General features: G+C 45.3%; 1 long non-coding RNA gene across 2 annotated transcripts in view; it reads right to left on the reverse strand.

Moving 5' to 3' along the window:
* The window catches only part of LOC140709603 (uncharacterized), a 37,023-nt gene extending 14,979 nt beyond the window's left edge, over nt 1-22,044 (reverse strand). Inside the window, exons 1-11 of one of the 2 annotated variants that reach the window (XR_012090095.1) lie at nt 21,703-22,044; nt 17,831-17,977; nt 17,572-17,682; nt 16,342-16,587; nt 12,804-13,019; nt 11,744-11,920; nt 9,566-9,624; nt 7,194-7,542; nt 5,825-5,883; nt 5,041-5,153; nt 3,967-4,453 (exon numbers count right to left, since the gene is read on the reverse strand). This is a non-coding gene — a long non-coding RNA (uncharacterized lncRNA). Of the gene's footprint in view, nt 1-3,966; nt 4,454-5,040; nt 5,154-5,824; nt 5,884-7,193; nt 7,543-9,565; nt 9,625-11,743; nt 11,921-12,803; nt 13,020-14,291; nt 15,124-16,341; nt 16,588-17,571; nt 17,683-17,830; nt 17,978-21,702 lie in introns of those variants that run through there. The other variant, XR_012090096.1, reaches the window with a different exon arrangement.
* Nucleotides 22,045-23,563: the final 1,519 nt, after the last annotated feature.

Consider the following 23,563-nt stretch of genomic DNA (forward strand, 5'->3'; position numbering starts at 1 on the left):
TAGGCCCTGCTGCCAAAATGCCATCTCTTCATATTGTTCCATTTAACAAAACTGCAGCCTGTCATCTATCCTTAAGTCCCTTGGCCAATGGTGCAGAGCCAGAGTATGCTACTCCCTAGCAGGAAATCAACAGAATGACCTACTAAACACCATTCAGAAGATGCTAAGGCCCATGAATTGCAACAGGAAAGAAAAGACAGATAATTAGTCAGACAGGTACATGCTGGGCCAAAAATGCACTACAACCCCCACCCAATTCTGCCTAATCCTAGCTGGGCTGACACCAACCTGATGACTCAGGCCTGTAAGATCTCAAACTAAAACAGAAACTCCTGAACTGGGTTCTTGAGAACCCAGGAAGCAGCAGTAAACCATTAAAGAACAGATAAGGTCTGGAGGTGAGGGGGGAGTTTCAGATAAATGAAATGCTGGTAGAACACAGGGCCCAAAGGAGCAAAAGTTAACCTAAGCCCAGGTAGAACCTTGTTTACTAGAGTACTAGGTACGGGGTGTGGCAACTATTCTAACCAAAGAGGCTCCACTGGGGTTGGGTTAGCAATCCAAGGTATGGTATGCATAGGGCTGGTGGAATTCAGGGGGACTGAAACAAAAGCTTCAGAACCAGAAAGACTATATCTGGGGACAGAGCACAAAACTCTCAAGAGGTGAATCTTTGTAAGAGTGAGGCAGAACTATATAGCAGTTTCAGGAGACCTGCTGGTGCCCAGCGAGAGCTCCAAATGGGCTATATGCAGGGATGCAGGCTGTAGTCTCAGAAGAGGAGGTTCACAAAAGTCATTCAGTCCAAGACCCCAAACTGTGTTCTCTACTAAAAGGAATCAAGGCCCCCTAGAGAAATTGCTGACTCCATGTATGGTACAGTATATTGATCCTGGAACATCTTTTTTGCCAGAAAGCAACGAAGTCATCAAAGTCCAACAGGATCACATCAAAAAGACAGGAGAGTCAACTTGAAGAGATAATTAACCTCGATGAGACAATGTCAGCATCCAAAACAATAAAGACAACAATGGCCTGAAATACATCAAATGCAAACAATAATCTATGAGTTCATGATGGTATTCAGAAAAAAAAACTATTGGTCACTAGAGGGAAGGTTACTAGGTCACTAACTTACTACTCTGAAAAGTGACTTAAAATGAGAGGTAGCGTGGAGCTATTTATTCAGTTTTTCCCTTACAAACATAAATTTTTAGGGAGATTAAAGTAGATGAAACAAATCTGGAAAAATGGAGGTAACTGCTTAATCAGAGGGTTGGGTACATGGAGGTTCATTCTATTTCTTTTGTGTATGTTTGAACCCCCTACAAAAAAAGCACAAGACAGAATGTGAGCCAAGTAGCTTAGGGTTTAGGCAAGGCTTCTGCCTACAAGAGACACTAGGATATGAGGGGTAGTTTTAGCCCTGATGGGCTGAGCCAACTGGAGGTACATAGGGAGGTGCTAAATTGCAGAGGTATCATGTTGCCCAGCATTTGATCGAATCCTAGATGCTAGGACTGCTTGGTAGCATGCTTCCTAGGTGGTGGATCTGAGGCTACCTACAGAACTTCCTTTGTAGTCATAATTCGCTCAGAAACTACAAAAGGGTTGCTCTTGAAAATGGAGTCGGTCTTTGTCCATTTCATGCTGCTATAAAAGAATGCCACAGACTGCATAATTTATGAGAAGGAAAAAAGGAAGGAAGGAAGGAGGGAAGGAAGGAAGGAAGGAAGGAAGGAAGGGAGGGAGGCAGGGAGGGAGGGAGGGAGGGAGGGAGGGAAGGGAAAGGAAGGAAGGGAGGGAAGGAGGGAAAAAGGGAAGGCGGGAAGGAGGAAGGGGAGGAAGGGGAGGAAGGGAAGGAAGGAAAGGAAGGGAAGGGAAGGAAGAGAAGGAAGGGAAAGAGGGAAACAGGGAAGGAGGAAGGGAAGGAAGGAGGGAGGGGGAGAGAGAGGAAGGGAGGGGAAGGGAACAGAAGAACAAGGAAGGGAAGGGGAGGGAAGGGAAGGGAAGGGAAGGGAAGGGAAGCGAAGGGAATGGAAAGGAATGGAATGGAACGGAACAGAAAGGAAAGGAAAGGAAAAGGGGAAAGGAAGAAACTTTATTTCTTATAGTTTTGGATGCTATGAAATCCAAGGTTGAGGGGCCTGCATCTAGTAGGAATCTTCTTGCTGCATCATCCCACAACAGAAGGCAGAAGGACAAGAGAGTGCAAGACAGCAAGGGGGCAAAAGGGGCTGAACTCTCTTTTATAATAAGATCACTCTGTGATTACTTATCTTTTACCATAATAACAACATTAACTCATTCATGAGGGTTCTCTTATTAGGCCCCACATCCCAACCGCTGCATTGAGGATTGAGTTTCCAGCACATAAACTTTGGGGGACACACTTAAACCACAGCAGAGCACTTATGTAAATTCAACCAAGAGGTGCTGGGAAAATCAAAGGCATGAGAAAGACAGCAAAGGCTAGCAGAGAAATACGCGCAGGTTAGGGAAAAAAGTCACAAAGAATCCTGTAGTGCAGGCTACTTTATCAAAAGCACCTAAAAAAGATCTCATTAACTGCCCCAACTCACCTCCACCCACATCTAAAGGCCCACACACAGCGCCACCAAAGGCAGCACAATGAGAACAGCATTCTCCTCAACAGACGAGCTGTGAGTATCCATACACCTAACTCAACAGCTTCAGAACAGCCCTAAAACAGCTCCTCCCTAACCACCACTCAAGTAACCAGCTGGGAAAGTATTCAGAAAACCCAAATCCTGACACACCACTACCAAACAACTTAAACGGCAAAGAACAACCCATTTAAACAGCAATGCCAGTTGCCGGGAAAAAAAAGGAACAATGAGTAGAGGAAAAGCAGAACTCTTGCGGTCCACCAAGACCGAGTTTCTCAGCTTCAGCACTTTCAAATGCAGAATCCTCTGGGGCCTGTGGAGCTCCACGAGGCATGTTGTCCTCAAAGATAAATAAGCAGGCAAGCTGGCTAGAAAATTGCTAAGGGTATTATTCTTCAAAGAATCTTTATAGGGTCAAACAGGAATGTGTCTTACGGGCTATGTGTATTCCCCACAGATTCTGAGGATGATGTCAGTATCTCTTTCCAGATGTGTTGAACAATTTGCGGTCACTTGTATTCCTGCCACTGAGTACCAGTGCTTTGCTAATTTGAACTGATTCCAGCTCACACTGACCCCGGCTCCCTGGATCTGGTTACCATTAGCCAAGACTGTCATGCATACTGTACCCTTTCAAAGAGTCCTAAAAACAGCTCTTCGCCTACTCCTCCAAGACAAGTAAAAATGTCTGCCAAAGAAAAGGGGAAAAAAGATTGAGAGAGAGAAAACAATTAACATACTAACAAGAGAGCAAAAAGCGAAGGGGGAGGAGAAACTAGGAAAATCACACACGGGCTCACACCTATTTCCAAAGCTGGGCTAATATTCTTTTGCTTGTGTCTGAATAAGTCACCAATTTTAAACTGCTAGTGAAAAAAAAAGAAAAAGAGAATGAAAGAAGCAGGCCCAGGCCGGGCATGGTGCTAGGATTAAAGTGCCGTAATCCTAGCACTTTGGGAGGCCGAGGCAGGTGGATCACCCAAGGTCAGGAGTTCGAGACCAGCCTGGTCAACCTGGTGAAACACCATCTCTACTAAAAATACAAAAAATTAGCTGGGCATGGTGGCACATGCCTGTAAACCCAGCTACTCAGGAGGCCAAGCAGGAGAACAGCTTGAACCCAGAAGGCAGAGAATGTGATGACCTGAGATCACACCATTGCCCTCAAGCCAGGGCAGTGAGAGCAAAACTCGGTCTCAAAAGAAAAAAAAAGCCATAAAATAACTCAGATTTCATTAAATACAACCCTAGTGGTGAATGACTACTGGTCAACAATAAAAAAGATAGATTACTCAGAACAGAGATTAAGAGTCCAGTAAGAATCCAGGAATCTTACCCTTAAATAATGAAAGAAATCCTTTCCTTGGAAAGTAATATCCTCTCAGGCCAGGAACTCCACTAGTAGACAGCCTTCTTAAAGAAAACATTTCTGGCCGGGCATGGGTTCATGCCTCTAATCCCAGCACTTTGGGAGGCTGAGGCAGGAAGATCACCTGAGGTCAGGAGTTCAAGACCGGCCTGGCCAACATGGCGAAACCCCATCTCCACTAAAAATACAAAAATTAGCCTGGCATGGTGCTGGGCACCTGTAATCCCAGCAACTCGGGAGGCTAAGGCAGAAGAATCACTTGAACCCAGGAGGCAGAGGTTGGAGTGAGCCAAGGTCACGCCATTGCACTCCAGCCTGGGCGACAAGACTGAAAACTCTGTCTCAAAAAAAAAAAAAATTCCTTTGGGAAGAACTTCTACATAAAAATCTTCAACATGAGACTGGAAAAAACAGTATGGGATCATCCCCGGACCGTTGGCTTTTACAGTTGGAGCTGTAAGAACAAAAAGAAAAAAGGATGTCATTTAAACACAGTATGTAGATAAGAATAATTATTAAATCTGTATTGGTCTTTAACTTTTATACTTTGATCTTTAATTATGTTATTGTAATTGAGTCCAAAGAAAAATAGTATGAGTAAAATAAAAAGAACACCATAAATGCTAATATTCTGTTTATCAAAGTCTGCAGTGAAATATCCCATTAAATCCAAGTACAGTGACTCACACCCATAATCCCAGAACTTTGGGAGGCTGAGGCTGGTGAATCTCCTGAGGTCAGGAGTTTGAGGCCAGCCTGGTCAACATGGTGAAACCCCAATGCTACTACAAATACAAAAATTAGGCAGGCGCGGTGGCAGGGGCCTGTAATCCCAGCTACTCAGGAGGCTAAGGCACGGAGAATTGCCTGGACCCAGGAGGTGAGCTTGCCATGAGCTGAGATCATACCACTGCACTCCAGCATGGGCGACAGAACAAAACTCCATCTTAAAAAAAAAACACACTTTCTTAATCCAGTCTCACACACCGGGGCCTATCATAGGGAGGGGGGAGGCGGGAGGGATTGCATTGGGAGTTATACCTGATGTAAATGACGAGTTGATGGGTGCTGACGAGTTGATGGGTGCAGCACAGCAACACGGCACAAGTATACATATGTAACAAACCTGCACGTTATGCACATGTACCCTAGAACTTAAAGTATAATAATAATAAAAAATAAATAAATTAATTAAAAACACACACACACACACACACACACACACACACAAAACAGCTAGCACATGACATTTGCTATGGGGAGACTAGGGATATGATCTTGCTGCAATCCTTCCATTTTAATAATTGCAAACAGTGTGATTCCATTCTGTTTCGTCCCCACTCCACTCCAGAGCCAAAACAAGAAAATCAATTATATTTCTATTTCTTTAAAAACATATCTAACTAAATCATCTAATTAAAAGATAATATGCACGGCTCCATACTAGTAACAAAAACTTCTTATGTCCTGAGTATCATGGACATTTGATGAATGCTTGTTCAATTGACTGGTGTAGATTTCAATAATAACCTGTTTGATGCATTACGCCACATTAATCTTGCATCTCAAAAGTAGGACAAATATTGTTTTTTCAGTTTTGTCTACCCAAAATGTAGTATTTACACGTATTTAAAAATGGGTTAATAAAAAGAAAATGAGTTTGTTCTAGAGAGTATGAGAATTTTGAAAACATGAATTCTCCTGTCCTGGCACATAATTAATACTTAGAGGCATATTATTTCATGTGAAAGCTACCATTAAAAGAAATTAATATTAAACGTTACTTCACATAATCTTCTAACCTGACTAAAGACTGAAGACCTACCTCACAAAGCTGATTTATCAAGTTGTAAATCTTCACCTGTTGAATTCATAAGTTCATCTCTAAAAGATAAGAATACTTAATATTCACTAGGCAATATTCAGCAAAGTAATATCCACTAGTACATATTTAACATTTCATCACCAAGGGTGGGTGTGAAAAGAAAAGACAGACTGGACACAGTGGCTCACACCTGTAATCCCAGCACCTTGGGAGGCCGAGGTAGGCAGATCTTGAGGTCAGGAGTTCGAGACCAGCCTGACCAACATGGTCAAACCCCGTCTCTACTAAAAATACAAAAATTAGCCAAGTGTGGTGGCAAATGCCTGTAATCCTAGATACTCAGGAGGCTGAGGCAGGAGAATTGCCTGAACCCAGGAGGCAGAGATTGCAGGGAGCCAACATCATGCCACTGAACTCTAAGCCTAAGTGAAAGATCAAGTCTCCATCTCAGGAGGGGAAAAAAATAATTAATTAATTAATTAAGAAAAGACAAGACAATTGGGATGCTTGAGCACAACTAAATCTTCTTTTGAGGTTTCTATACATTAACCAAACAAAATAATAATTGCAAATGGTCTCATCAGGTACTTCGTGGAGGATGTGTCCTCACAAGTAAACTGGTAACTTTGCAACCCACAGGTCTTTGAAACATATTACAATAATCTTAAATGGGATCCTTTAATATCACATTGCATTCAAGACTATCTTTCTCTACACAGCTATAAAAATCATTTATTTCCACATAGGCTTTAAAATCTCAGGCTTGAAAACAAGACATGGATATTATTTTCTTTAGCAAAAGTAGCAGAAAACTGTGAAAGAAAATGTCATTTGCGTGCCAGTCAGGTGAGGGCAGTCTTCACATTTTAAAAGCTAACACTGGCATGACTTACTCAATGTTGGACCCACATAAATTAAAAAGTAGAAGATAAAAATACCTAAAATAGGTCAGGTGCAGTGGCTCAAGCCTGTAATCCCAGCACTTTGGGGGGCTGAGGCAGGCAGATCACCCGAGGTCGGGAGTTCGAGACCAGTCTGACAAACATAGACAAACCCCAACTCTACTAAAAATACAAAATTAGACAGGCATAGTGGCACATGCCTGTAATCCCAGCTCCTCGGGAGGCTGAGGCAGGAGAATCGCTTGAACCCAGGAGGCAGACATTGCATGGAATCGAGATCGCACCACTGCATTCCAGCCTGGGCAAGGACAGCAAAACTCTATCTCAAAAAAAAAAAAAAAAAAACCATAAAATAACTTAGACTTAATTAAATATAACCCTGGTGGTGAATAAATATTTGTCAACAATAAAAAAAATTTATTACTCAGAACAGAGAGGAGAGTCCAATAAGAATCCAAGAGTCTTACCTTTTAATAAAAAAATGAATCCATTCCTTTGACAGCAATATCCTCTCCAGGCCAGGAATTCCATTAGTAGAGAGTCCTCTTAAAAAAAATTTCTGGCAGGGCATAGTGGTTCACATCTGTAATTCCAGCACTTTGGGAGGCTGAGGCAGGAGGATCATCTGAGGTCAGGAGTTCAAGACCAGCCTGGCCAACATGCTGAAACCCCGCCTCTACTAAAAATACAAAAATCAGGCTGGCATGATGGTGGGCGCCTATAATCCCACCTACTCGGGAGGCTGAGGTAGGAGAATCACACGAACCCAAGAAGCAGAGGTTGCAGTGAGCCAAGATCACGCCATTGCACTCCAGCCTGAGCAAGAAGAATGAAAACCCCATCACCCACCACCAAAAAAAAGTTCCTTTGGAACAGCCTTCTACATAAAGATCTTCAACATGACACTGGAAAAAAGGGTATGGGATCATCACTGGACCTTTGGCTTTTACAGCTTGAGTTACAAGGACAAAAAGAAAAAGAGGTATCATTTAAACACAATATGTAGAAGAGAATAACTATTAAATCTGTATTGGTCTTTAACTTTTATACTTTTATCTTTATTTCTGTTAATATAATTGAGTCTAAAGAAAAATAGCAATAAAATAAAAATATTATTGTTCAAAACATTGAACAATAATACTCTGTTCAATGCATTACGCCAGATAAATCTTGCATCTCAAAAGTAGGACAAATACTATTCTTCCAGTTCTGTCTACCTGTAAATGCAATATTTACATGTATTCGTAATGGGTTAATAAAATGAGTTCATTGTTCTAGAGAGTATGAGAATTTTGACAACATGAATTCTCTTGTCCTGGCACATAATTAATGCTTAGAGGCATATTATTTCATGTGCAGGGTATCATTAAAAGAATTCAATGTTAAACCTTAAATAAAGACTGAAATAAAAACAACAGCAAAAATGCTAATATTCTGTTTATCAAAGTCTGCAGTGAAATATCCCATTAAAGCCGGTTGTAGTGACTCACACTCGTAATCCCAGCAGTTTGAGAGGCCAAGGCGGGTGAATCACCTGAGGTCAGGAGTTCGAGACCAGCCTGGCCAACAGTGAAACCCCATCTCTAGCAAAAACACAAAAAGTAGCCAGACATTGGGGAGGGCGCCTGTAATCCCAGCTACTCAGGAGGCTGAAGAAGGAGAATCGCTTGAACCCGGGAGGCGGAGGCTGCAGTGAGCCAAGATCACGGAATTGCACTCCACCCCAGGCAACAAGAGCTAAACTCTATCTCAAAACAAAACAAAACAAACAAAAAGCAGTAAGAGAAAACTGGAGCTAAGTCCTACTCATTGTATTTACTTTCCTAAAATAAAACAACATTATTAAAAAAATTATGGCCAAGCCCAGTGGCTCATGCCTGTAATCCCAGCGCTTTGTGAGGTCAATGTGAATAAATCACATGAGGTCAGGAGTTCAAGACCAGCCTGGCCAACATGGTGAAACCTCAACTCTACTGCGATTACAAAAATTAGGAAGGCATGGTGGCAGGTGCCTGTAATCCCAGCTACTTGGGAGGCTGAGGCAGGTAGAATTGCTTAAACCCAGAAGGTAGAGCTTGCCATGAGCTGAGATCACACTACTGCACTGCAAGGGCAACAAAACAAAACTCCATCTAAACAAAAAAAAAAAAGAACTGCTAGCAGGTGCAATTATTCACAACATGTAGAAATTATTCTTTTCTACATACTGTGTTTAAATGATATCCATTTTTCTAATTGTTCTTATAGCTCAACCTGTAAAAGCCAAAGGTCCAGGGAGATGGGATATGATCTCACTGGCTATCCTTCCATTTTAGTAAATCTAAACAGTGTCATTCCATTCTGTTTAGTCCCACTCCAGAGCCAAAACAAGAAAATCAATTATACTTCTATTTCTTTAAAAACATATCTAACTAAATCTAATTAAAAGATAATATGCATGGCTCCACACTCTAAAAGAAAACCTTCTGTCCTATGTATCATGGACATCTGACGAATGCTTGTTCAGTTGACCGGTGTAGACTTCAATAATAATCTGTTCAATGCATTACGCCAGATAAATCTTGCATCTCAAAAGTAGGACAAATACTGTTCTTCCAGTTCTGTCTACCCGTAAATGCAATATTTACATGTATTTGTAATGGGTTAACAAAAAGAAAATGAGTTCATTGTTCTAGAGAGTATGAGAATTTTGACAACATGAATTCTCTTGTCCTGGCACATAATTAATACTTAGAGGCATATTATTTCATGTGGAGGGTACCATTAAAAGAATTCAATGTTAAACCTTAAATAATTATTTCACATAATCTTCTAATCTGACTTAAGATTGAAGACCTACCTCCTGAAGCTGTTTAATCAAGTTGTAAATCTTCACCTGTTGAATTCATAAGTTCATTTCTGAAAGGTAAGAATACTTAATATTCACTAGGCAACATTAAGCAAAATAATATCCACTAGTACTTATTTAACATTTCATCACCAAGGGTGGTTGTGATAAGAAAAGACAGGCTGGACATGGCGGCTGATGCCTTTAATCCCAGCACTTTGGAAGGCTGAGGCAGGCAGATCACGAGGTCAGGAGTTCGAGGCCAGCCTGACCAACATGGTGAAATCCTGTCTCTACCAAAAATACAAACATTAACCATGCATGGTGGCAGGCACCTGTAAGCCCAGCTACTCAGGAGGCTGAGACAGGAGAATTGCCTGAACCCAGGAGGCAGATGTTGCAGAAACCACGATCACACCACTGCATTCCAGCCTGGGTGAAACAGCAAGATTCTGTCTCAATCAATCAATCAACAAAAATGTGAGGAGGAAGCATTTACTGTGCATGTATATGCCTGGTATTATATGAAGCACTTTAGTGTCTTATCAAATCTTCAGGATAGATCTTCAGTTCTCATGACCACAAAAGAGGACACTAAAGCTCAGACAGGAGAAGAGACATGGCCAGCCTGTGTCCCTAGAGCCTACGGTCTTACCACCAGGTGAGACCATTACACTGGTTCTAGGTATCACATGTTGTGAGATTTTTACTTTAAAATGAACCAAAAAAAACCAAACGCAAAAAAGGCATAAGCTATTAAAAAGTGGGAGAAACACTAAGAGAACCTTAAGCACATAACTAAAAATACTATGGAAATGTTACTGAATTCACTAGCAAATTTAATTCCAGATTTTCATTGAGGGGTAGGTTATATTACTCATGATGAAGAAAAAAATGTTCACTTTAAGTATATTAACATAAATACCATCAATATGATTTATCATGTTTAAACGTTCACTTAAAGCAATTCAGTTAAAATTCTGCATCTCATACAATTTTGTAGTTTGCTAGTAGGTTACAAGTAGTCATCCAAATAAAAACAGTAAAACACATGAGGTTTTCCACTGGTTATTGCTTTTTAGGTAAGCACTTTGGTTATTGCTCTTTTTAGGTAAGCGCTTGATATATACCGACAGAGGATAATAACAAATTGCTAATTTCTTTCATCATTATATAAAGGTGGCTTCAGGATAGAATAGTATAAGTGCAATGACGAATTTGAAATCTAATGTCAACTCAGTGATGCATCAAGACAAAAGTAGAGACAATAGGGGCACCTTGGTGAGTACTGAATTTTTATTTATTTCTTTATTTATTTATTTATTTATTTATTTATTTATTTGGAGATGGAGTTTTGCTCCTTTTGCCCAAGCTACAGTGCAACGGTGCAATCTCAGCTCACCACAACCTCTGCCTCACAGGTTAAAGCGAACCTCCTGCCTCAGCCTCCCGAGTAGCTGGGATTACAGACATGTGCCACCACGCCCATATAATTTTGTATTTTTAGTAGAGACGGGGTTTCTCCATGCTGGTCAGGCTGGTCTTGAACTCCCGACCTCAAGTATCTGCCTGTCTCGACCTCCCAAAGTGCTGGGATTACAGGCGTGAGTCACCACACCTGGATGAATACCAAATTTAATGAAGCAGACTAAGAGAAACAATTCATTTAAAAAAATAACATTTAGCCAGGCACGGTGGCTCACACCTGTAATCCCAGCACTTTGGGAGGCTGAGGCAGGTGGATCAGGAGGTCAGGAGTTCAAGACCAGCCTGGCCAAGATCATGATACTGTCTCTATTAAAAATACAAAAATCAGCCAGGCGTGGTGGCTGGCGCCTGTAATCCCAGCTGCTCAGGAGGCTGAGGCAGAGAACTGCTTGAACCCGGGAGGCAGAGGTTGCAGTGAGCAGAGATCACACCACTGCACTCCAGCCTGGGCAACAGAGTGAGGCTCTGTCTCAAAAAAAAATAATAATAATAATTCAATGAAATCCCTAAGATGAAGGGCTTTGCAATAAATATGTAAATAAATTCCCAATCTCCATTCTCAAAGTTTAAAAGAAATGCTAATAATTAAAGAAATACAACTTTTCCTTAGCTTTGCAGCAATTTAGAAACAGAGAATGTTTCCAATATTTAGATACTACAAAGCACCTGACAAGGAGAAACGTGTAAGGAGGTATGACTCACCGGCAGCCCTGGGCCTGTCCACGGTACGCCCATGATGAAGAGTAACTCCACTGTGTAAATGCTCATGAACACAGGATTACAGGACTTTTCCAGTTTAGACATACCATATTTTCTTTCAGACAATTCTTCAACTTGCTTATATAGATCAGCAATACGATTATTCCATTTCTCTGAAAACTGAGCAAAAGCTGATTCTCAATAATATGTCCCTATGTCAGAGCAGCACTAACATGTAACAACTTATTTCATATATTTTACATTCTAACAGTCCACATCATTTTACTGCTTTGAAAAAAATTTTTCCCTTTTTTGGTGGTTCTTAGAATTGGTTTAATGAGAGACTATTAGAGAAGTTGAAAAGCAGGAGGGCAGAAAAGTTCAATCAAATTAAACACAGTAACAGGGAGGCCACAAAGAAGAGGTCTCCAGGGGTCTTTTAGCAAACTTCCTAAAACATGTCTCAGCTGTGTGGAAATAAGTCTTTACAGCAGCTGGGTGTGGTGGTGCAGGCCTGTAATCCTAGCATTTCGGCAGCAGAGGCAGGGGGATGGCTTTGAGCTCAGGGTAACATAGCCAAAACCCCCCTCCCCACCCCCACCCATCTCTACCAAAAACACAAAAGAGCCAGGCATGGTGGTGGGTGCCTATAGTCCCATCTACTCAGGAGGCTGAGGCAGGAGAATCACTTGAACCCAGGAAGCAGACATTGCAGTGAGCCGAGACCATGCCACTGCCAGCCTCGACGACAGAGCAACACTCCACCTCAAAAAAGAAAAAACAAAAACAAAAACAAGGTTAAAAGGGACCCCAGACCTTAAAGGTACAAGTTTAAGAGGGACCCCTAAGCAAAAAATGTCAACCCTTTTCCTCTCAATCTTTGAAACACCAGGAGGGTGTAACAGTTTTGCAGCCTAGCTGTAGCAGGCTGATGCCCCCAAGATGCCCATATCCTAATCCCGGGAACTGGTGAACATGACCTTGTATGGCAAAAGGGGCTTTGCAGATATAATGAAGTTAAGGGTCTTTGGCTGGCTTGTACTGGCGGGGTTAATGTACTCACCCGGATCCTTATAAGAGCAGAGAAGGTGATGGAGAGGGTGGGAGGTGTAGTGACGAAAGCAGGAAACTCCAGTCATTCAGGACGTGCAGCACAAGCTGAGAAGTGCAGGCCGCCTCCAGGGCCAGGAGACAGATTCTCCCCCAGAGCCCCGGAAGGCAACAACCCTGCTCCCACCTTGCTTCAGTGGGACTTACTTTAGAATTCTGGTCTTCAGAACTGTAAGGGAATACATTTGTGTTGTTTTAAGTCACTAAGTGTGTGGTAATTTGTTGCAGCAGCCACGGGAAACTAGTATTGTAGTGAAGCCTCAAAACCCATATGAAGGGGCTGGGCTCAGTGGCTCATGTCTGTAATCCCAGCACTTTGGGAGGCCGAGGAGGGCAGATCACTTGAGGTCAGAAGTTTGAGACCAGCCCGGCCAACATGGCGAAATGCTGTCTCTACAAAAAATACAAAAGTTAGCCGGGCATGGTGGCACATACCTGTAATCTCAGCTACTAAGGAGGCTGAGATATGAGAATTGTTTGCATCCGGGGTTGGGGGGTGGAGATTGCAATGAGCTGAGATTGCACCACTGCACTCCCGCCCGGGTGACAGAGCGAGGCTCCATCTCGAAAACAAAAACAAAACAAACCAAAAAACCCACCTGAAGAAGGTTTCCAGTTCTGCCAGCAGTCCCCCACCCAACCCTCGGAAGCAGACATTCCATTGCTGCAGGCCATGGACAGGCAAAAGGAAGCGCCTCCTCATGGCAGAGGTCTACCCAGGAGAAACCCAAGGGAAGGCACTGCCGGGCCAGGCTGTCTGCCAAAGCCATATTATGGTGTTTTTTGTTTTTGTTTTTTCCGAGACACAGTTTCACTCTGTCTCCCAGACTGGAGTGCAGTGGCACAATCTCAGCTCACTTTGACCTCTGCCTCCCCAGTTTAAAGAATTCTCCTGCCTCAGCCTCCTGAGTAGCTGGGATTATAGGAACATAGCACGCCTAGCTCATTTTTGTATTTTTAGTAGAGATGGGGTTTTGCCATGCTGCCCAGGCTAGATTTGAACGCCTTACCTCAAGTGATCCACCTGTCTCAGCCTCCCAAACTGCTGGGATTACAGGAGTGAGCCACCGCACCGAGCACTCGCCAAGGCCTTTGATGGCAGGTTTTTTCCAGGGGATCAGTCCTGGTCTGGTCTGGCTCTGCCCACTCTCCCTCTCACCTAGCTGGAATCCCTAGCTCCTTCTCAGTAGAGGAGAGTGTGGAACCCAACCCCAGCTTGGTATGGTTCAGATCTGCGTTTCACCCATGGAACCTGGCTGCTACCAAGGTCCCGGAGAAAACCAGGGTCTCTCTGCAGGTATGATACAGGACGGGCATGTCCCCAGGACCCTGTGAGAGGGAAGCCCAATGTCCCACCAGATTGGCAGAGCTGGGAAAGAGAAAGTTTTATGATAGCCCTAAGGAAAAAAACAGGCAGCAGAGGAAGCAGGACAGCACTCACATGGAACCCATGTCACTGCCTGAGTGAGGTGAGGGAGGACTGCACCCCAGTGACATGAGGGGGAAGAGAGGCGTGGTTCCAGGGCAGCTTTCCCCCTCATTTCCTCCCATGTTACTCTGATCCCCTCCAGGTGAGCCTGCCCACTTTGTGCCCAGGAGCCTGTAGAAAAACACAGCACCAAATGGTTATGGCCCCAGGAGTGGGGCACAGCAGGGAGGAGACCTGGACAGAGGACAGGCAGGGGAGGAGGGAGTGGGCCTCAAACTCCTGGAGGGGGCCCTTCTCATGGGTCCTCCTTTTTGGCTTCTCCTTCTTTACCCTGGGCTGATCACCCAGGGAAGAACTGAAGCAAGGTTTCTCACCCTCAGGTCCAAGGGGTTCAACTACCAGGCCCTTAGGGAGGTGTGAGCCCCCTGAAAGGATGCAAGGTTTTTTTTTTGGAGATGGAGTTTCACTCTTGTCACCAACACTGGAGTGCAGTGGTGCAATGTCACCTCACTGCAACCTCCGCCTCCCGGGTTCAAGTGAATCTCCTGCCTCAGCCTCCAGAGTAGGCTGTAAGGTGTAAGGCCACCAGTAAGGTGGCTGCCACCACGCCTCATTTTTTGCATTTTTAGTAGAGATGGGGTTTCGCCATGTTGGGCACGCTGGTCTCGAACTCCCGACCTCAGGTGATCCGACTGGCTCGGCCTCCCAAAGTTCTGGGATTACAGGCGTGAGCCACTGCGCTTGGCCGCAATGCAAGGTTTTGCATGGAGAGCATGTACATGCCTTTCTGGAAAACAGTCCACAGCTTATTCTCAGCAGGCTCCACAGTTAAAAAAGGTTAGAACTCTTGCTACAGAGCTGTGGCAGTATGTAGGTGAGGGGCCTGCCAAGGGCATTCTGGGGACTACCTGGGCACCCCTGAGCCCACTGTCCCCTAGGCAGGCTGCACTGCTTGGTATTTGCAGAGCTGAGGGGGTGGGGCACGTGGGGACTGTGAAATTGCCCTGAGATGACCCACAGTCCTCAGCTAGGAAGGGAGGGGTGCATCTCCTGCAGCATCCTCCATCCCTAGACCATGGGGCCAGGAGAACTGATCCTTTCAGCAAGTCAAAAGCCTATTACTGACTTCTTCCCTGGCCATGTAGACCATGTAGTGAACCAGGGTAGTCATATCAAGTAAATGCCTTGGTCTCTGTCACCGAGGTGACCAGTAGGCATTCTCAGGTGCAATGAAGGTCCTGACACCAAGATATGCACCTGGCCACCTGAGGAAAGAGAAAGGACTATCCAAGGGGATGGGGCTGAGCTGGGTGTGGAGTGGTCCTTGTGGGTCTTGGTGAATGGGAGGGGGAGCAGCATGATCCAGACCTTGAGGCAGAAGGACAACCAGGAGACAGCCTGGAAAATGTGCTGGAGCCACAAGGGCTCAAGGCTGGCCAGAGAGGGAGGTGGGATAGGCTGGAAAGTCCTGAGGTCTGAAGATTGGCCCTGGCAGAAAGAAGCCAGGTAAGGTGGGGTGTTACCTGCACCCTGGGGGCCAAGTGCAGGCCATATCAGGCCAATTACCAGGCCCTTAGGGAGATGTGAGCCCCTTGAAATGGTGGAAGGTTTTTTTTTTTTTTTTTTGAGACGGAGTTTCGCTCTTGTCAAACAGGCTGCCACCTTTGCCCAGAGCAGGCACCAACATTTCTGGCTCTGGGTGTGACCTCAGAATGGGGAAAAGCCCCAACCCCCACCAGGACCACCTGCCGCCTAGACTACTTCATATGCTGAACCCAAGCCAGGGGCAGGAAGCTAGAATGACACCTAGGTTAATCCTGATAAAGTCCCTGGCTCCCCCCAGCTACGGGGCTGAAGGGGAATTACAGCCCAAACCCCAGATGCTGACTCTCTAACACTGATCCCTCAGTGCCCACAGGGAGATAGAATCAGCACACTTTCCAGATGGGGAAATGGGCTCCGAGAAGTGCAAGAGCCTTGCCCAACGCCCCAGACCAGGGCTCCAGACCCACAGGGTTTTGTCACTGTGTCCAGAGGGCAGCAGCTGCTCTGAGGTACCCACCTAAGCCTGGCAGCTTTCTCCAACTTCGGAAGCCCAGGAGCATGGCCCAGGTCCACAGATGCACCTGGCACGAGGTGCGCCCAGAGGGACAAAGGCAGATGAGTTTCGTCTCCTCCACTGGATTTTGAGACAAGGGTCTGCTTGAGAAGGCAGTGGATAGTGAGCAACTTGGGGCGGTTTCCCTCTGGATGGATCTGCAGTGCCTGGATGGAACCTGGCTCAGACTGAGCTCAGTTCTGCAGGTCCCTGAGGCATGGAGAGTTCACAGCTACCAAGTGTATGAGTCTGGATTCAAAGCCAACAAACAGCATGACTCGAAAGTCCCTGCCCTACCTGGACCACTCACCTCTTGGGAGTCACCCTTGCAGGCTCATCAGATGCCCAGGCCAGCAGCACAGCCGGCCATGACCAAGGAAACTTGGGGAGCCTCAGAGTACCCCCAGGTATTCCAAACTAAACCTGGCACCCCTGCCTCTCACCATCCTTCTTCTTGCTTTAACCTCACCCCCGCCTCTCACCATCCTTCTTCTTGCTTTAACCTCACCCCCTACACAGAGCCTGGGCCACCTAACGTGGCATCAAACAGATGCCTCAATAAATCAGAGTCTAATTTTCGTGGAGAAAAAAAAAAAAAAAACAGATATACATACAAATTCAAAATATATCCTAAAGTACATATAAATTCAATATCTATCCAATCATTATGACTATGACAGTAGAATATTAAAATACTATTTTCAAAATGTATATAAGCTTAATGTTCTGTTTATTCAAACTATTCAAAATACAAATCATCAACATAATTTGCCACTAACATCTCATTCAGTCCCTTCACAGGACACATGATCCACTGGGAGTTAATAAATTAGCAGCTGGCAGGCAGTGACACATAGCAAAAATGAAAACCAAGGGATGAAATAGTTCTGAAATAAAAAGGGTTTTAAAGCTAAGAGAAATCATTGAATTACTAAGTCATTAGCACTAATTTTGAGCCAACTAACTAATTAATATGAGATGACACAGTGTCCTATGTTTTGGCAAATACAAACTATGTTTAAACAATGTCTGTAATGTGACTTTCAAAATGCTCCTGGCTTTACAAAGATGTGATTAAAATGTAGTAATACATGCTAAAACATTTCCCCCTGCAGAGAATGTTGTAACTTTCATCAGTCACATTGAGAGTCCAGAAGATGAAGGAAAAGGTAGTGGATTTCACTGAGAACTTACCAGAGTTGAACTCCCTCACTTTCTGTTGCCCAACATTGGCAGGTTACAGGACTGGTGGCTGTGGTGTCTCAATGGTCTTTGGTCCCTTAGAAGGTGGAGAATCATCATCATCTTGAAAAAGAACATATGCTCATTACTGAAGGAACCATCTTAGGTTACAGCCACCTCCGGGTCAATTCCCAACATTCAAAATCTGAGGAGGGCTTTAAAGCTATTTTGAGTATTAATAATTATTTCTGTATTGCGAACTTCAGCATACCTTTTTCTAGTTATATTTGAAATGTTATTCTTTTGGGATGTGCGCAAGTGAATACTGCTTTTTCTTCTGTCTTGCTTCATTACTTTTTAGTTTGCTTCATTTGAATCATCATAAGTCTTCCCTTCTCCTCAAATAGCTTTCAACTTGCTGCCAAGAACAATAATCTATTTTAAGGCTTTTGAGAAAAAACTTTCAATGAAGAGAGCCACCTAAAGTTATACAAATATAGAAGAAACGGGGTAAAATAAAGCTTAGATTGGAAAAAAAATATTTAAGATTGTACAAAATTCAAGCACACATAAACAAGGGAAGCTGGGTAATTGTACATTCAAATACTTTTAACAAGTGCAAAATGTGGAGGCTTAAAGAAATAGGGCTGGCCAGGCATGGTGGTTCATGCCTTAATTCCAACACTTTGGGAGGCTAAGGCAGGCTGATTACCTGAGGTCAGGAATTCGAGACCAGCCTTGCCAACGTGGTGAAACCCCATCTCTACCAAAAATACAAAAATTAGGCCAGGAGCGGTGGCTCACACCTGTGATCCCAGCACTTTGAGAGGCCAAGGCGGGTACATCACCTGAGGTCAGGAGTTTGAGACCAGCCTGACCAACATAGAGAAACCTTGTCTCTACTAAAAATACATTAGCTGGGCATGGTGACGCATGCCTGTAAACCCAGATACTTGGGAGGCTGAGGCAGGAGAATCGCTTGAACCCGAAAGGCAAAGCTTGCGGTGAGCCAAGATTGCACCATTGCACTCCAGCCTGGGCAACAAGAGTGAAACTCCGTCTCAAAAAAAAAAAAAAAAGAAAACAAAAATTAGCCAAGAGTGGTGGCACATGTAATCCCAGCTACTTGGGAGGCTGAGGCAGGAGAATTGCTTGAACCTGGGAGGCTGAAGTTGCGGTGAGCTGCGATCGCACCACTACACTTCAGCCTGGGTAACAGAGTAAAACCCTGTCTCAAAAAAAAAAAAAAAGAGAGAGAAAGAGAGAAAGAAAGCAAGAAAGCAAGCAAGCTACATTATTTATGAAACAGATACTGTTGACTCGGTCACAAGAAAGCCTGTGTATAAATGAGCAGTGAGATATTCAAGCACAGCACACACACACTACTCAGGACAGCTGTCCTGAGTTCCATGCTTACTTCTTTCTGGATACACCAGCAACTCAATCTGCTATGATCCTGCAACACATCTCTTGTTAAAATTAAGAGACATCTGGGCCAGGCACAGTGGCTCATGCCTGTAATCCCAACACTTTGGGAGGCCGAGGCAGGTAGATCACCTGAGGTCAGGAGTTCGAGACCAGCCTGGCCAACATGGTGAACCGCTGTCTCTATCAAAAATACGAAAATTAGCCTGGCCTGGTGGCACGTGCCTGTAATCCCAGCTACTCGGGATCCTGAGGGAGAAAAATCGGTTGAACCTGGGAGGTGGAGGTAGCAGTGAGCCAAGATCGTGCCACTGCACTCCAGCCTGGGTGACAGAGCAAGACTCTCTCCAAAAAAAAAAAAAAAAAGAAAGAAAGAAAAAAAATAAATTAGACATCTGGATCAAATCAGCTGCCTCTGTCATCGTCTAGTCCCGCAAAGTGTCAGGTAATGTCCTATGAAGATCGCTGCTCACATATCTATAAAATACTGAAAATATCATTTTAAAAAATCTTTTTTTTTTTTATTTTGAGACGGGACTTTTGCTCTTGTTGCCCAGGCTGGAGTGCAACGGTACGATCTCGGCTCACTGCAACCTCCACTTCCTGGGTTCAAGCAATTTTCCTGTATCAGCTTCCTGAGTAGCTGGGATAGCAGGCATGCACCATCATGCCCGGCTAATTTTGTAGTTTTAGTAGAGACAGGGTTTCTCCATGTTGGTCAGGCTGGTCTTGAACTCCCGACCTCAGGTGATCCACCCACCTTGGCCTCCCAAAGTGCTGGGATTACAAGCTTGAGCCACTGCACCTGGCCAAGAAACCCTTATTAAAAAACAGGCCAGGTGTGGTGGCTCACGCCTATAATCCCAGTACTTTGGGAAGCAGAGGCAGGTGGATCACTTGACATCAGTAGTTTGAGACAAGCCTGGGCAACATGATGTAACCCCATCTCTACTAAGAATATATATATACATACATACACACACACACACATATATATATATATAAAAATTAGCTGGGGGTGGTGGTGGGCACCTGTAATCCCAGCTTCTCAGGAGGCTGAGGCAGGAGAATCGCTTGACCCTGGGAGGTGGAGGTTGCAGTGAGCGGAGATCTTGCCACTGCACTCCAGCCTGGGAGACAACAGCAAAACTCTATCTCAAAAAAAAAAACCAAAAACAGACCCTATTTCAAAACAAAAACAAAAGCAAAACAAAACACAAATGTGGTATGGAAATAAAAATAATTACCGTGTTAAACACAGCTTCGTAGAAAATAAAAGACCACTCAAATACAATAAGCTGTCTTTTTAGACGGGTATAATTGTTATTCTTATTTTACAGCTTAAGAAACAGGCTCAGAGAATGTTATTTGATTGGACCGTGTTGCATCTCTGGACAGTGCAGCTGAGATCAGACTTCGTGTGTAACTCCACTAGCCTACCAGGGTGCCTCTCATAAAGGTAAGAAATGTAAATTTGGCCTAATATACAAAGTTGCCATGGCAGCACTGGGTCAGTTCTACATACACTACTTCTATGTTCATCAAGGGAAACCTTACAGGAAAGTGAAAATGTTTCTAGAAGGTGATTGGACACCAGCACATTTGCTTGTTGCCTTTGGGCTCTTCTTCTAAGGCCAACAGTGACCTGAAATTATTGACTGACTATTCCAGTCAACTGGAGAAAATGGTACCAAGGTCGCCAACATCAGACAAATTCACTTGAGGATCTATCTATGTACTCTGAAAGACAAAACTGCTTGTGAAGGATACTGTATTTCAGAAAAACAGAATCATATCAACAACTAATAACACTGTAAAACGCTGATGTGTTGAATGCTACTTTAGAAAAACATGTTCAAATCTAGGGAAAAAATTGAAAACTACGTATCTAGCTAGCTAGTTAACTATCTAGAGACATGCTTTCATTCTATTGCTCAGAATGCAGAGCAGTGGGATGATCAGAGCTCCTGGCCTCAAGTGGTCCTCCTGCCTCAGCCTCCTAAGTAGCCTGGGCCACAGGTGGACACAGTTACAGCTGGGTTTTTTGCTTTGTAGAGACAGGGTTTCACTACATTGCTCAGGCTGGTGTCATACTTTGGAGTCTCACTGTGTTGCCTAGGCTGGGGTGCAGTGGTGCAATCTCGGCTCACTGTAATCTCCGCCTTCTGGGTTCAAGGAGTAGCGGGGACTACAGGCATGTGCCACCACACCCGGCTAATTTTTGTAGAGACTGAGTTTCACCATGGCCAGGTTGGTCTGGAACTCCTGACCTCAGGTGATCCACCCACCTCGGCCTCCCAAAGTGCTGGGATTACAGGCTTGAGCCACCCAGCTTGGCCGAGCACTTTCCTGTTATTAAACAGCCTAATCCAGGCGGGGCATAGTCCCTCACGCCTGTAATCCTGACGACTCTGATGGCCAAGGTGAGAAGACCGCTTGAACCCAGGAGCTCGAAACTGGCCTGGGCAACATACCGAGACCCCCATCTCTACAAAAATTACAAAAATTAGGCCACGTGAGCACCGCGCCTGGCCAATTTTTGTATCTTCTGTAGAGATGGGGTTTCTTCATGTTGCCCAGGCTGGTCTAGAACTCCTGAGCCCAAGCCATCCATCCTCCCGCCTCGGCCTCCCGAAGTACTGGGATGGCAGTTTTATTTGGCAGTCCCTCCCTGTTGCACATTTAGGGTTTTTTTTTACTTTTTTAGACAGGGTTTACCTCAGTCTCGCAGGCTGGAATGCTGTGGTGGGGCCATAGCTCATTGGTGCACCGAACCTTGGGGTTCAAGTAGCTGGGGAGCTGAGGTAGGACTACTGAGACAGGGTCGCGCCACGTTGCTAGACTGCTCTAAGCCTGAAGGGATCCTCCCGCCTTGGTCGCGCCTGGACATCTTTTTGTATTTTTGACCGACATAAACACTGCGCTGGGTCTGAGTTTGTCAACTACCCTTCTCCAGCCAGCAACACACAGGACCTGGAGGGGAGGTCGCGGTTACCAGGCTCCACTTTCAGGAGAAAACTGCTCAGCTACCGACACTACCACCTCTGTGACGCCGCCGAACGCCCCCGCCTGTGACGTCGCCCCAAGGCCCACCCTTATGACGTCACCGGAGGCGCGCGCTTGTGACGTCGCAGAGGCCCGCTCCTCACTCGGAGCCAATCGGAACTCGCGGCAAGGCTGCAGGTCTTCCAGGAGCGCTCATGCGCGGACGGCTGCCCGCAGGCGGACGGGGGGATGTAACCGGCAGCTGAGCTGGCCTTTTTGTGTCCACAAGCTTCGGCGCGGCTGCGGCCTCCCATAAGCTACCGGGAGGAGCTTTACGACTTCCCCGCCTGCAGGGCCGGTGTAGCAAGGGCCAGACGCGTCACGAGCAGGCGCTGCGCCCCAACCGGCCGGCTCCTGGCGGGCCGGTTGCGGAGAAGCTCCTCAATGGCCAGCGGCAGCTGCAGTCCCGGCCGTGCACTCGCCTCACCTGATCCCGGGTACGTGCATCCCACAACACCTCCCCCAGCCAGGGCCCGAGGACCCCCGGGAGCGTCCCCAGCCACCTGGCGCGGCTCATCCTGGGCAGGGTAGGCCCCCTCTGAGGTTGCCCCGCATTAGGGAGCTGCACCGCCGAGCTCAACCTCTCACGGGCCGTTGTAATCGCATTAAGCCTTTGAAACTTTGTAGCGGTGTAAAAGGGGTTAGAAAACGAAGAAAACATCTTTTTAAAAATATAAGCGATCGGTCGGGCGCGGTGGCCCACACCTGTAATCCCAGCATTTTGGGAGGTCGAGGCGGATGGATCACGAGGTCAGGAGTTCAAGACCAGCCTGGCCAGCATGGTGAAACCCGGTCTCTACTAAAAATACAAAAATTAGCCGGGCGTGGTGGCGGGCGCCTATAATCGCAGTTACTCGGGAGGCTGAGGCAGAGAATTGTTTGAACCGGGAGGCGTAGGTTGAAGTGTGCCGAGATCGCACCACTGCACTCCATCATGGGCGACAGACCGAGACTTTGTCTAAACAAATGTGTATGTGTGTGCGTGTGTGTATGTATATGTGTGTGTATGCTTGTATGCGAGTATGCGATCGAGCCCGGGAGGTTGAGATTACAGTGAGCCGAGATTATATAAACGATCAAGCAGAGGAGGTTGAGGTTACAGTCAGACGAGATTGCGCCATTGCACTCCAGCCTGTGTGACAGAGGGATACTCTGTCTCTAAAAACTTACATGCAAGTGAGAACTTTTCTTCCAGCGCTCATGCTCAGACTGAAGAAAGTAATTGGGCCGGGCCCAGTGGCTCACGCCGGTAATCCCATACTTTGGGAGGCCGAGGCGGTGGATCGCTTGAGCTCAGGGGTTCCAGACTAGCTTAGGCAACATGGTGAAACCCTGTCTCTACAAAAATACAAAAAATTAGCTGGGCATGGTGGCACGCGCTTGTAGTCTCTGCTGCTTGCAGGGCTAAGGTGGGAGGATCCCTTGAGCCCAGGAGGTCGAGGCTGCACCTCCTGGCCTCAGGCAATCCTTTTCAGCCTCCCAAAGTGCTGGGATTACACTGTATTTTAATGCTTTTTTTGAAAATGGAAACTTT

Source organism: Chlorocebus sabaeus, chromosome 21 (assembly GCF_047675955.1).
Source record: "Chlorocebus sabaeus isolate Y175 chromosome 21, mChlSab1.0.hap1, whole genome shotgun sequence".
In the NCBI taxonomy this organism is placed as follows: domain Eukaryota; kingdom Metazoa; phylum Chordata; class Mammalia; order Primates; family Cercopithecidae; genus Chlorocebus; species Chlorocebus sabaeus.